This window comes from Bos grunniens, chromosome 14 (genome assembly GCF_055505025.1).
Source record: "Bos grunniens cultivar Pamir isolate PY7600 chromosome 14, Bosgru_T2T1.0, whole genome shotgun sequence".
NCBI classification, from domain to species: Eukaryota; Metazoa; Chordata; class Mammalia; order Artiodactyla; family Bovidae; genus Bos; species Bos grunniens.
In genome coordinates, this window is record NC_141178.1 from 14888144 (window position 1) to 14901069 (window position 12926).

A 12926-nucleotide genomic window follows, 5' to 3' on the forward strand; every position below is an offset into this window, starting at 1 on the left:
AATATAAACCTATTATTAGAGAGAATATAATTCACAGCAGAAGCAAAGTTGGTTTTGTTTAAGTTTCCTTCCAAATTTAAGTAGAAAAGAATGAAAATGACATTTCAATTTTATCTCTTTTTGTGAAAAAGATAATCTGTAACTATGGCTCATGAAGGCAATATATGAAAAGAAAGTCTTTTTTCAAACAGTGCTCCAAAGGTTCCTTTGAATATGTAACTTTCTGAATTCAAAGACATGATACAGCATGAGTGTTTTAAAATAGTTGCTTAAGATTTTGAAGAGTATAGCATTTAATATTTCTACAGTTGGAATTCAAGTAAAGGAACAATGACTTCAAACTTTTGTGTACAAAAATAATATTTTAAAAGTGTGTGTTTTTTCAAGTGTCCTATAATTTGCTCAAGAGTGTGCTAGATTTTTTTTTTTCAATCAGGTTATTAGTATTTTAGGGATATTAAATAAAATCTTGAATGTCTTTGTAAATGAATTATTTGACAAACATATGTTTTGTAAGCATGGGTTATTTTTCCCTCTGTGAAAATTCCAAGGAATAACCCACATAAGTAATAAGTAGTGGCTTGATTGGGGATTTTGAGGAACTACATGCTGTCCTTGTCCTGATGTGGAATCTGTGTGGATTCTTTGTGCTAAGGAGCAGGTCGTACTGAAGATCAAAAAGAAAACTATCCTTCCTTCCTTCTTCCATCCCTCCCTCCCTCCACCCCTCCCTCCATCCCTGCCTCCATTCCTTTTCCTACACATGTGGTGGGAACTGTTTATTAAGTCCCCTGTTACAGTGCTTTTTTCACCAGGAAACTCCTCCTAACCGCCCCTCCACTTTGTTTTCACAGAACCTTGTAACCATCTCAGTTATCAGGTTTTCACGTTATCTGTCTCTTTACTATACTTGACGGCTGTTTGAGGGTATGAGTATTATCTTAAACATTTGTGTCTTTGGTGCTTAGTAGGTAAGGTGCTCAGTACATTCCTGTTAAATGGCTGGAGAAATGAAGCTCCGTTTACAATTATAATGGGGAAATGTTTGAGATGAGTAATTCTCAAACATTTGTTTGAGAATTTGTTCCTAAATCTGCGAATTAGGAACAAATTTCTTCAAGTTGTTTTTGATTATTGGCTTTTATTTAGTCTTACTCTGTTTGTATATTTCACTATTTTAATCCTTTATTTCTTGCTAGGAATGTACAAATGTATCAGATTTGTACAAATTGTATATCAGATTTGTACAAATTTTATATAGTCCTTGTGTTTTTAAATTATATATGATATTTTTGTTTTTTCTTGAGTGGAATGTGATATAGAAATATCTTGGTCCATTTTTCTTACCTCCCCAAATATAGACTGTTAGTTGTTATAATTATTTATGCTAGTTATTAGTGAGGACATATCTTAGTTGGGCTAATGTACCTTTCTAAAAACAATAATAATAAAATAAACTATAATATTCTTGTAGTGCTCCATTGGAGAGATATATAATTACGCATTCTAGCCAAGTATTACATTGGTAATTTTCTGATTATGTTACAGAGGAGAACTAGGTTTAGAATCAACTAACATGTATTTAGTGTTTACTTATGTCAAGTATTCTAGGTGATTTCTTGTGTAATGCATTGTTTTGTGCCTTAGATCTTAGAAAATTTTATACTCAGGGAAAAACTGATCCATTGGGAAAAAAAATTTAAATTCCTTTTAAAAATAAGCATTTATTGCATTTGTGGGATTTAAAGAAACAGTGAAGTTAAGGTACTCAGAACAATACTCAAAGATACTGAATTATGTTTTAAAGTAATTATATCATTTTTAATGTCAAAATTTATTTAACTGACCATGTTAAGAAGCATTAAGAATTATTATCAAAATGATGTGTTACCTATTAATTCAGTTGACATATATGCAAAAAGATGTAAAGATGATAGACTCAGGCCCCATTATTTTCTGGACAACCAGGATTGACGAACAGATGATGTTCTGGTGGCCCTCTGATAGGGATGCCATTCATTTTTTTCTGCTTCTGTAGCCATTTCTTGGGGAGAAGGAAATGGCAGCCCACTCCAGTATTCTTGCCTAGAGAATCCTGTGGACAGAGGAGCCTGCTGGGCTGCTGTCTATGGGGTCGCACAGAGTCGGATACAGCTGAAGCGATTTAGCATGCATGCATGCATTGCAGAAGGAAATGGCGACCCACTCCAGAATTCTTGCCTGGAGGATCCCAGGGACAGAGGAGCCTGGTGGGCTGCTGTCTATGGGGTCGCACAGAGTCGGACACTACTGAAGTGACTTAGCAGCAGCAGCCATTTCTTGAGCCTGTCTTCAGATATTATGTCTTTTCTGTAGCTTTTCATGATCCCCTTTGTTCTCTTTGTTCTGGTGCTACTCTATATACATATATTTTATTATGTGTATTTGCTTCTCAGACTGCCTTTAGGTATCCTTCACTGAATTTCTATTATATGTTAATGCATACAATTCCCTATAAGAAAGTGAAAGTGACTCAGTCTTGTCTGACTCTGTGACTGCACGGACTATACCAGTAGAATTCTCCAGGCCAGAATACTGAAGTGAGTAGCCTTTCCTTTCTCCAGGGGATCTTCCCAACACAGGGATCAAACCCAGGTCTCCCTCATTGCAGGTGGATTCTTTACCAGCTGAGCCACAAGGGAAGCTCAAGAATACTGGAGTGGGTAGCCTATCCCTTCTGCAGCAGACCTTCTGACCCAAGAATCTAACCAGGGTCTCCTGCAATGCAGGCAGATTCTTTACCAACTGAGCTATCAGGGAAGCCCTTCCTATAAGAAAATCATTCTTAATCCTTTAGGAAGTATGTGCTAGTTGGACCACTTACCTGGTTGATTGTAGTTGCTGGCTTGTCAGCTGCCTGGGAATTACATCACAGGCCTTGATTAACGTTCTATAAAAGGAGGGTATGGACTAGGGATCCCTAAGTTCACTGGTATCTCTACAGTGTTGTCATAATATGATTCTAATCCATCACTAGAAATGTATTATGAAATCATTAATTAATGTTTGCAGAAGGCTTAGAGAATTTTTTTAATAAGAAGTAGATACTTGTGGTTAGTGCTAATTAATAGATAACTTATGAACCTCTTTTTTTCTTTTCTTATAAATTTCAATCTGGTGAAATGTTTTGATGGTTTAATGAAATTTAACTTTTAACACAAGCATCAGTATAGTACCTGTAGAAATGAAAAAAACCTATGTGTTGACCCTTGAACAAGGAGAGGTATTGGTCCTAGGACCCATGGTGGACCCTGAAATCCCACAGTCAGCCCTCTGGATCCATGGTTCTGCATACACAGATTCAATCAACCCTGGATCTTGTACTACTGTAGTATTTATCAGAAAAAAATCTGCCTATTAGTGGACCTGGGAAGCTCACACCAGATCAACTGTAGTTCAGGGGTCAACTGTAGTTATAATGAAAGAGAAGCAGCAGCAATGTATAGTTTTATAATTTTTCAAAATAATTTTAAATATGATATCAAGTTTTTAATTCCTATAGCTTCTTTGTGAAGGAGGCAAAGACAAGTACTCTCGTACTCTAGGGAGGCTGAGACCTAGGGAGATTAAAGTATTATTAACTCCTTCATAAAAAGTATTGAGTGCTTATGTATGGATATAATGATGAAATGATGAGTAATTTACCCTGCTTGACTTTGAGAGCAGGAGAGACAGATTTATAAATAAATATATTAGTTAATAATACAGTTAATTATGGGCTTTCCTGATGTCTCAGATGGTAAACAATCTGCCTGCAGTGCAGCAAACCCAGATTCAAACCCTGGGTCGGGAAGATCCACTGGAGATGGGAATGGCAACCCACTCCAGTATTCTAGACTGGAGAAATCCATGGACAGAGGAGCCTGGCACGCTACAGTCCATGGAGTCATATCCAAAGAGTTGGATATGCCTGAGCAACTAACACACACACACACACACACAGAGTTAGTTATGGTAGACACACAGAAATGATGCATGTACCTCTGGGGTATTGTTTGGCAAGGCCCCATAGAAGAGGTGATTTTTAATGTATTCTGATTGAAGAGTGAATATAAATATGTGACAGAAAGGGAGCAGGGTGAAGAGAAGGAAGGTGGGGGAGGAGCCAAGATGGCGGAGGAGTAGGACGGTGAGAACACTTTCTCCCCCACAAATTCATCAAAAGAGCATTTAAACGTCGAGTAAATTCCACAAAACAACTTCTGAATGCCGGCAGAGGACATCAGGCACCCAGAAAAGCAACCCAACTCTTCGAAAGGAGGTAGGAAAAAATATAAAAGACAAAAAAAGAGACAAAAGAGGGAGGGACGGAGTTCCGTCTCGGGAAGGGAGTCTTAAAAAGAGAGAAGTTTCCAAACACCAGGAAACCTTCTCAATGCTGAATCTGTGCCGAGCTTTGGAAGCACAGAGGGCAACATAACAGGGAGAAAAAATAAACAATTAAAACTCGCAGATTGCGAGCCCTACGGTAACTCCCCCAGCGGAGAAGCAGCACAGACGCCTGCACACGCCATTAGCAAGCGGGGGCTGGGCAGGGAGGCGCGGCGCCGGCTGCATCGCTGAGAGTAAGAATCTGGCCTGAATACCCTGAGTGCTATCTGAGCGAAATAATATGGGTTAGCAAACCAGACTGTGGGATATCTACCACGCGAAAAGCCAGCCCCAACCTAAGACACCGCCAGGCCCGCGCACGGAACAAAGGACTGAACAGAGATAGCCGGCTGCAGACCTTCCCCCTCCGGTTACAGGCAGCCAGAGCCGGAAGGGGGAAATCGCAGCCCCAGAGAGACATTATCTATAAAACTGTAAGCAGGCTTCTTTGCTAACTAAAACTTCTTGGGGGTCTGGACGGTCAACATCTGCCTGAGAAGGTGCGCCGGTTTTACACCCAGATAACGGAGTGGCGGGGAGGCGATAAGTCGCAGCATTGGCGTTCGCCAAACACCTCATCACCTGAGCTGCTCGAACCTGGGAAGAGCACAAAACGCAGGCCCAACTGAGTCTGCGCCTCTGAGGACTACCCGAGTGCCTGAACCTGAGCGGCTTGGACCTGGGAGGTACATGCAGCCCAGGGCCGGCCTCGGATTGTTCTCGGCAGAACAACCTAGAGCCCGAGCAGTGTGGGCAGGGAGGCTACACGCACCGTGAGCGGGGGCAGACCCAGTGTGGCTGAGGCACTGCGAGCGCACGCCAGTGTTAATTGTTTGCAGCATCCCTCCCTCCCTCCCCATAGCGCGACTGAACAAATGAGCCTAAAAAAAAAAAAAAAAAAGTTTCCCCCACCGTCCCCTTTGTGTCAGGGCAGAAACCAGACACTGAAGAGACCAGCAAACAGAAGAAGTTATAACAGAGGGAAACGCCTTGGAAGCTACGGGCAATAGATTAAAACCCCGTGGTTACTACGGACTACATAGGAAGGGGCCTATAGATCTTGAGAAATATGTCGGACCAAGGAACTAGCCAAAAATGAACTGAACCCACCATACAACAAAACCAGAGAAAGTCCTAGATATATTTTTACTATTTTTACGATCATTCTTTCTTTCTTTCTTTTTTTTTTAATTAAAAAATTTTTTTTAAGTCCTCTATTGTTCCTTTAATTTTCACTTTTATAACCTATTACTTTGAAAAAAAAAAAAAAGACCCTATTTTTTTCTTCTTCAGCAAACTTCATATATATATATTTTATAATTTTTTGACCTTGTTTTTGTTTTTTTCTTCTTCTTTTCTTTAACATTGTATTTTTGAAATTCCAAACTCTACTCTAGTTTTTTAATTTCAGCTTTTTGGTATATGTTATCAATTTTGTACCTACAGGTTTTTTTTTTTATAATTTCTGTGACTTTTTTTTTTCTGTTTCATTCTCTTCTTCTTTTATATAACATTGTATATCTGAAATTCCAAACTCTACTCTAGATTTTTAATTTATGCTTTTTTGTATTTGATATCAAATTGGTACCTGTATTTTCTTTATAATTTTTGCGACATTGTTTTTGTTTGTTTGCTTTCTTTATGTTTCTTCTTCCTTTCTTTTAACATTGTATTTTTGAAATTCCAAACTCTACTCTAGATTTTTAATTTTTGCTTTTTGGTATTAGTTATCAATTTTGTACCTGTATTTTCTTTATAATTTTTGCGACCTTGATTGTTTTCCTTTGTTCGTTTTTTCTCTCTTTCTTTTCCTTCTTCTTTTCTTTAACATCGTATTTTTGAAATTCCAAACTCTACTCTAGATTTTTAATTTTTGCTTTTATGTATTTGTTACCAATTTTGTACCTTTAAGAACCCAATCTTCAGGACCCATTTTTCACTAGGGAGCGAGATTACTGGCTTGACTGCTCTCTCTCCCTTTGGACTCTCCTTTTTCTCCACCAGGTTGCCTGTGTCTCCTCCCTAACCCCTCTCTACTCCACCCAACTTTGTGAGTTTATGTGTGTTCCAGATGGTGGAGAACACTTAGGGAACTGATTACTGGCTGGATCTGTCTCCCTCCTTTTCATTCCCCCCTTTTATCCCTCTGGCCACCTCTGTCTCCTTCCTCCTCCTTCTCTTCTCTGTATAACTCCGTGAACATCTCTGAGTGGTCCAGTTGTGGAGTGCACATAAGGAAGTGACTACTGGCTACCCCACTCTCTCCACTATTGATTCCACCTCATCTCATTTGGGTCACCTCTAACTCCCTCCTCCCTCTTCTCTTCTCCATGTAACACTGTGAACCTCTCTGAGTGACCCTCACTGTAGAGAAACTTTTCATCTTTAACGTAGATGTTTCATCAATGGTGCTGTATATAAGGAGAAGTTTGGAAACTACTGTAAAAACAAGACCGATAACTAGAAGCAGGAGCCTTAAGTCCAAACCCTGACTCCAGGGAACTCCTGACCGCAAGGAACATTAATTGACAGGAGCTCATCAAACGCCTCCATACCGACACTGAAACCAAGCACCACACAAGGGCCAACAAGTTCCAGGGCAAGACATACCAAGCAAATTCTCCAGCAACAAAGGAGCACAGCCCTGAGCCTCAAGATACAAGTTGCCCAAAGTCACCCCAAAACCACAGACATCTCATAACTCATTACTGGACATTTCATTGCACTCCAGAGAGAAGAAATACAGCTCCACCCACCAGAACACTGACACAAGCTTCCCTAACCAGGAAACCTTGACAAGCCACCTGTACAAACCCACACACAGAGAGGAAGAGCCACAATAAAGAGAACTCCACAAACTGCCAGAATATAGAAAGGACACCCCAAAATCAGCAATTTAAACAAGATGAAGAGACAGAGGAATACCCAGCAGATAAAGGAACAGGATAAATGCCCACCAAACCAAACAAAAGAGGAAGAGATAGGGAATCTACCTGATAAAGAATTCCGAATAATGATATTGAAATTGATCCAAAATCTTGAAATTAAAATGGAATCACAGATAAATAGCCTGGAGACAAGGATTGAGAAGATGCAAGAAAGGTTTAACAAGGACCTAGAAGAAATAAAAAAGAGTCAATATATAATGAATAATGCAATAAATGAAATTAAAAACACTCTGGAGGCAACAAATAGTAGAATAACAGAGGCAGAAGATAGGATTAGTGAATTAGAAGATAGAATGGTAGAAATAAATGAATCAGAGAGGATAAAAGAAAAATGAATTAAAAGAAATGAGGACAATCTCAGAGACCTCCAGGACAATATTAAATGCTACAACATTCGAATCATAGGGGTTCCAAAAGAAGAAGACAAAAAGAAAGACCATGAGAGAATACTTGAGGAGATAATAGTTGAAAACTTCCCTAAAATGGGGAAGGAAATTATCACCCAAGTCCAAGAAACCCAGAGAGTCCCAAACAGGATAAACCCAAGGCGAAACACCCCAAGACACATATTAATCAAATTAACAAAGATCAAACACAAAGAACAAATATTAAAAGCAGCAAGGGAAAAACAACAAATAACACACAAGGGAATTCCCATAAGGATAACAGCTGATCTTTCAATAGAAACTCTTCAAGCCAGGAGGGAATGGCAAGACATACTTAAAATGATGAAAGAAAATAACCTACAGCCCAGATTATTGTACCCAGCAAGGATCTCATTCAAGTATGAAGGAGAAATCAAAAGCTTTTCAGACAAGCAAAAGCTGAGAGAATTCTGCACCACCAAACCAGCTCTCCAACAAATACTAAAGGATATTCTCTAGACAGGAAACACAAAAACAGTGTGTAAGTTCGAACCCAAAACAATAAAGTAAATGGCAACGGGATCATACTTATTAGTAATTACCTTAAACGTAAATGGGTTGAATGCCCCAACCAAAAGACAAAGACTGGCTGAATGGATACAAAAACAAGACCCCTACATATGTTGTCTACAAGAGACCCACCTCAAAACAGGGGACACATACAGACTGAAAGTGAAGGGCTGGAAAAAGATTTTCCATGCAAATTGGGACCCAAAGAAAGCAGGAGTAGCAATACTCATATCAGATAAAATAGACTTTAAAACAAAGGCTGTGAAAAGAGACAAAGAAGGTCACTACATAATGATCAAAGGATCAATCCAAGAAGAAGATATAACAATTATAAATATATATGCACCCAACACGGGAGCACCGCAGTATGTAAGACAAATGCTAACAAGTATGAAAGGAGAAATTAACAATAACACAGTAATAGTGGGAGACTTTAATACCCCACTCACACCTATGGATAGATCAACTAAACAGAAAATTAACAAGGAAACACAAACTTTAAATGATACAATAGACCAGTTAGACCTAATTGATATCTATAGGACATTTCATCCCAAAACAATGAATTTCACCTTTTTCTCAAGTGCACACGGAACCTTCTCCAGGATAGATCACATCCTGGGCCATAAAGCTAGCCTTGGTAAATTCAAAAAAATAGAAATCATTCCAAACATCTTTTCTGACCACAATGCAGTAAGATTAGATCTCAATTACAGGAGAAAAACAATTAAAAATTCCAACATATGGAGGCTGAACAACACGCTGCTGAATAACCAACAAATCACAGAAGAAATCAAAAAAGAAATCAAAATTTGCATAGAAACGAATGAAAATGAAAACACAACAACCCAAAACCTGTGGGACACGGTAAAAGCAGTCCTAAGGGGAAAGTTCATAGCAATACAGGCACACCTCAAGAAACAAGAAAAGAGTCAAATAAATAACCTAACTCTACATCTAAAGCAACTAGAAAAGGAAGAAATGAAGAACCCCAGGGTTAGTAGAAGGAAAGAAATCTTAAAAATTAGAGCAGAAATAAATGCAAAAGAAACAAAAGAGACCATAGCAAAAATCAACAAAACCAAAAGCTGGTTCTTTGAAAGGATAAATAAAATTGACAAACCATTAGCCAGATTCATCAAGAAACAAAGGGAGAAAAATCAAATCAATAAAATTAGAAATGAAAATGGAGAGATCACAACAGACAACACAGAAATACAAAGGATCATAAGAGACTACTATCAACAATTATATGCCAATAAAATGGACAACGTGGAAGAAATGGACAAATTCTTAGAAAAGTACAACTTTCCAAAACTGGACCAGGAAGAAATAGAAAATCTTAACAGACCCATCACAAGCACGGAAATTGAAACTGTAATCAAAAATCTTCCAGCAAACAAAAGCCCAGGTCCAGACGGCTTCACAGCTGAATTCTACCAAAAATTTAGAGAAGAGCTAACACCTATCCTGCTCAAACTCTTCCAGAAAATTGCAGAGGAAGGTAAACTTCCAAACTCATTCTATGAGGCCACCATCACCCTAATACCAAAATCTGACAAAGATCCCCCCAAAAAAGAAAACTACAGGCCAATATCACTGATGAACATAGATACAAAAATCCTTAACAAAATTCTAGCAATCAGAATCCAACAACACATCAAAAAGATCATACACCATGACCAAGTGGGCTTTATCCCAGGGATGCAAGGATTCTTCAATATCCGCAAATCAATCAATGTAATACACCACATTAACAAATTGAAAAATAAAAACCATATGATTATCTCAATAGATGCAGAGAAAGCCTTTGACAAAATTCAACACCCATTTATGATAAAAACTCTCCAGAAAGCAGGAATAGAAGGAACATACCTCAACATAATAAAAGCTATATATGACAAACCCACAGCAAACATTATCCTCAATGGTGAAAAAATTGAAAGCATTTCCTCTAAAGTCAGGAACAAGACAAGGGTGCCCACTTTCATCATTACTATTCAACATAGTTTTGGAAGTTTTGGCCACAGCAATCAGAGCAGAAAAAGAAATAAAAGGAATCCAAATTGGAAAAGAAGAAGTAAAACTCTCACTATTTGCAGATGACATGATCCTCTACATAGAAAACCCTAAAGACTCCACCAGAAAATTACTAGAACTAATCAATGACTATAGTAAAGTTGCAGGATATAAAATCAACACACAGAAATCCCTTGCATTCCTATACACTAATAATGAGAAAACAGAGAAATTAAGGAAACAATTCCATTCACCATTGCAACGGAAAGAATAAAATACTTAGGAATATATCTACCTAAAGAAACTAAAGACCTATATATAGAAAACTATAAAACACTGGTGAAAGAAATCAAAGAGGACACTAATAGATGGAGAAATATACCATGTTCGTGGATTGGAAGAATCAATATAGTGAAAATGAGTATACTACCCGAAGCAATTTATAGATTCAATGCAATCCCTATCAAGCTACCAACAGTATTCTTCACAGAGCTAGAACAAATAATTTCACAATTTGTATGGAAATACAAAAAACCTTGAATAGCCAAAGCGATCTTGAGAAAGAAGAATGGAACTGGAGGAATCAACCTACCTGACTTCAGGCTCTACTACAAAGCCACAGTTATCAAGACAGTATGGTACTGGCACAAAGACAGAAATATAGATCAATGGAACAAACTAGAAAGCCCAGAGATAAATCCACGCACATATGGACACCTTATCTTTGACAAAGGAGGCAAGAATATACAATGGATTAAAGACAATCTCTTTAACAAGTGGTGCTGGGAAAACTGGTCAACCACTTGTAAAAGAATGAAACTAGAACACTTTCTAACACCATACACAAAAATAAACTCAAAATGGATTAAAGATCTAAACATAAGACCAGAAACTATAAAACTCCTAGAGGAGAACATAGGCAAAACACTCTCTGACATACATCACAGCAGGATCCTCTATGACCCACCTCCCAGAATATCGGAAATAAAAGCAAAAATAAACAAATGGGACCTAATTGATCTTAAAAGCTTCTGCACATCAAAGGAAACTATCAGCAAGGTGAAAAGACAGCCTTCAGAATGGGAGAAAATAATAGCAAATGAAGCAACTGACAAACAACTAATCTCAAAAATATACAAGCAACTCCTACAGCTCAACTCCAGAAAAATAAATGACCCAATCAAAAAATGGGCCAAAGAACTAAATAGACATTTCTCCAAAGAAGACATACAGATGGCTAACAAACACATGAAAAGATGCTCAACATCACTCATTATCAGAGAAATGCAAATCAAGACCACTATGAGGTACCATTTCACACCAGTCAGAATGGCTGCGATCCAAAAGTCTACAAATAATAAATGTTGGAGAGGGTGTGGAGAAAAGGGAACCCTCTTACACTGTTGGTGGGAATGCAAACTAGTACAGCCACTATGGAGAACAGTGTGGAGATTCCTTAAAAAACTGGAAATAGAACTGCCTTATGATCCAGCAATCCCACTGCTGGGCATACACACTGAGGAAACCAGAAGGGAAAGAGACACGTGTACCCCAATGTTCATCGCAGCACTATTTATAATAGCCAGAACATGGAAGCAACCTAAATGCCCATCAGCAGATGAATGGATAAGAAAGCAGTGGTACATATACACAATGGAGTATTACTCAGCCATTAAAAAGAATTCATTTGAATCAGTTCTAATGAGGTGGATGAAACTGGAGCCTATTATACAGAGTGAAGTAAGCCAGAAGGAAAAACACCAATACAGTATACTAACGCATATATATGGAATTTAGAAAGATGATAACAATAACCCTGTGTATGAGACAGCAAAAGAGACACTGATGTATGGAACAGTCTTATGGACTCTGTGGGAGAGGGAGAGGGTGGGAAGATTTGGGAGAATCGCATTGAAACATGTAAAATATCATGTATGAAACGAGATGCCACTCCAGGTTTGATACACAATACTTGATGCATGGGGCTAGTGCACTGGGACGACCCAGAGGGATGGTATGGGGAGGGAGGAGGGAGGAGGGTACAGGATGGGGAGCATATGTATACCTGTGATGGATTCATTTTGATATTTGGCAAAACTAATACAATTATGTAAAGTTTAAAAATAAAATTAAAAAAAAAAAAGAGAGAGAAGGAAGGTCCTTGCAATAAAAGGGAATAAACGTAAGTAGAGTCCCAGAGTTATGAAAGAACCTGGATATTTGAAGAACAGGGTCCACTTCAGTGTAGGTAGAATATTGCTAATTATAAATATAAATGTTATATAAGGTAAAAATTTCTAATAGCCATATTAAAAAGTAAAAAGAAATAGGTGAGATTAGTAATAATATATTTAATCCAGTATATCTGAAATATTTATGTTGTTTGCTCATACTTAAGTATGAAGTAGTTGATTTTAAAGATCAAATCAGGTATATGTTTTACATGTACAAAACATCTCAGTTTGGACTAGCCACACTTTAGGTGCTCAATTTCTCAAAGCTTAGGGGTGTACATGTGTCGGTGCATGTGAGAGAGAGAGAGGGAGAGAGAAGAAATGAGAATGAGAGTGAAACGTGTGCACTCTAGAGGGGCAGGTGGAGAGATGAGCTTGAG

The 12926-nt window shown here is 38.1% G+C and overlaps 1 protein-coding gene across 11 annotated transcripts in view; it reads left to right on the forward strand.

Moving 5' to 3' along the window:
- The window catches only part of CPQ (carboxypeptidase Q), a 577075-nt gene that overhangs the window by 132280 nt on the left and 431869 nt on the right, over positions 1-12926 (forward strand). For 3 of the 11 annotated variants that reach the window (XM_086336022.1, XM_086336030.1, XM_086336031.1), the window contains exon 1: positions 4134-4300. The exons of the other annotated variants lie outside the window; for them this stretch is intronic. The gene's annotated coding sequence lies outside the window, so the exon portion shown is untranslated. Of the gene's footprint in view, positions 1-4133; positions 4301-12926 lie in introns of those variants that run through there. 11 annotated transcript variants of the gene reach the window in all.